Here is a 2,500-nt window from a genome sequence, read left to right as displayed (position 1 = left end):
AGTATAGCTTAACTCTCATTTGGGTGTCCCCTAGGGTCACAAGGGAAAAATCTCTTTATCTATTATAGGGGGAAGGTTATAGTTGAGGGTTGGGGCCCAAGGTGCCATCGACTGGGCATGTGGTAGGCATGGAGCCATGGCCGGAGCCTCGCCCCCGACCCGACCCGCGGCCGTGACCCCGCGGGCCGACCCGTGGGCCGTGGGCCCACGCACGTGCGCCGAGGAAGGGAACGCTCGACTCGTGAGACGTGGGCATTGCTACGAGATCAAGAACGATATGCTTGGCCCGAGTGAGCCGGGGGATCTTGAAAAATCCACCCTTCTAATCTAATGATACACACGCACGCGCGCTAGGCGCTAAGGCGCTAAGGCACTTAAGCACTTAAGCACTTTAGCACTTAAGCACTTTAGCACCTTGAGCACCTGAGCACCTATATGGATGGTTATAATATAATGTGAGCTCTCAAGGTGCTGTGAAGGTTTTCGGGCCATGCGGTACGAAAGACGCTATGGCCCATGGGAAAGAAGGTGGTAGCATAGAGCCTCACCCCGAGCCGTGAGCCATGAGACCCCCCCCTTGTGATTATGGCTTGTAAGGGAGTTCATTGCAACGTGATCGAAAACATCATTCAAACTTAATATCAATGATTCTCATTACTATGGTTTGTAAGGGAGATTGTGGTATAGGAGCAATGTGGTAGCCTTGAGCCATGGCCGGAGCCTCGCCCCGAGCCCCGAGCCAAGAATGAGCCATGAGACCCCCCTAATGATTATGGCTTTTAAGGGAGTTCGTTGCAAGGTGATCAAAAACATCATTCAAACTTAATACCAATGATTCTCATTACTATGGTTTGTAAGGGAGATTGTGGTAAAGGAGTTCAATGTAAGTTGATAAAAAATACTCCCTTTTAGCCTCTTATATCATTCAAAAATTTATTTTTACCCATTTTTGAAAATAATATCAATGACTCTCACTCATAATATCTTTCCAACAAGCCTCCCATTTTTTCAAGATTTTTACAATTTTTTATCCATTTTTCACTATTTTTCACCAATTTAACGGAAAAAAAAAAATAAAATATTTTTTTAATGAAATTAATATTTTTAACTAAACCAATCTATTTGTATATTTTTTCTCAAGTGTCTCCTAATTTTTCATGATCTATTGACACTTTTTACTATTTTTTATTATTTTTCCCTTTATTTCACCAATTTAACGGAAAAAAAAAATAAAATACTTTTTTTAATGAAAAAATTTTTTTTAACTAAACCAATGTCTTTATATATATTTTCTCAAGTGTCTCCTAATTTTTCATGATTTATTGACACTATTTACTATTTTTTATTAATTTCGCGTTTTTCGGCCTTATTTAATTAAAATAAAATACTTACAAGTTTTTTTTTTTCAAAATTTCAGCTTCTAAAATTTCTTTAATATATGTTCCAACAATACAAGTCATAAAAATGACATTATGTTACAAATAAAGGTGAGTTTTGGTCCATGGAAAAACTAGTATAACTTAACTTGCATTTGGGTGTCCCCTAGGGTCACAAGGGAAAAATCTCTTTATCTATTATAGGGGGAAAGAGTTTGGGAGCCTTGGGCTGGCATGGCCAGCACCCCCTCGCCCAGGCATGGGCGTTATGCGTGTGAGGGGTGACTACCCTCCATCACGTTGAATGCCATCCCGTGGGCCATCGCCGGCGATCGGTTTTTTCCGGTGGCTGGTCGGCCCTACCAGACGATGAGTGGGCCCTTCCTAGTCAGCTTGGCCTACGGTGATTCGTCTGGGGGAACGTCCCTTCGGTTGCTCCCAATGCCCCTTTCGGTTGACGGTTGACGGTTGACGGTATGCTTGAGGCCTAAGGAAATGCTGCGTCTTGTGATCCCCGACTACCCGCTCAGGCGGCACGACGGGTTTTCTTGACGTGGTTCAGTACGCGGGCTGATTCGTGTTGGTGTGGGAATGTGTTTCCCCTTCGGTTGCTGGTCCCTTCGGTTGAGATACGCTTGATGCCTAAGGAAAGGTTACGGGCCACGGAAGGACGTGACTTAGTACGCGGGCTGATTCGTGTCAATGGTCCCTTCGGTTGCCGGTCCCTTCGGTTGAGATACGCTTGAGGCCTAAGGAAAGGTTGCGGGCCACGGAAGGACGTGACTTAGTACGCGGGCTGATTCGTGTCAATGGTCCCTTCGGTTGCTGGTCCCTTCGGTTGAGATACGCTTGAGGCCTAAGGAAAGGTTGCGGGCCACGTAAGGACGTGACTTAGTACGCGGGCTGATTCGTGTCGATGGTCCCTTCGGTTGAGATACGCTTGAGGCCTAAGGAAAGGTTGCGGGCCACGTAAGGACGTGACTTAGTACGCGGGCTGATTCGTGTCAATGGTCCCTTCGGTTGAGATACGCTTGAGGCCTAAGGAAAGGTTGCAGGCCACGTAAGGACGTGACTTAGTACGCGGGCTGATTCGTGTCGATGGTCCCTTCGGTTGCTGGTCCCTT

This window comes from Amaranthus tricolor, chromosome 8 (genome assembly GCF_026212465.1).
Source record: "Amaranthus tricolor cultivar Red isolate AtriRed21 chromosome 8, ASM2621246v1, whole genome shotgun sequence".
Taxonomy (NCBI): domain Eukaryota; kingdom Viridiplantae; phylum Streptophyta; class Magnoliopsida; order Caryophyllales; family Amaranthaceae; genus Amaranthus; species Amaranthus tricolor.
This window is presented reverse-complemented; position numbering follows the sequence as displayed.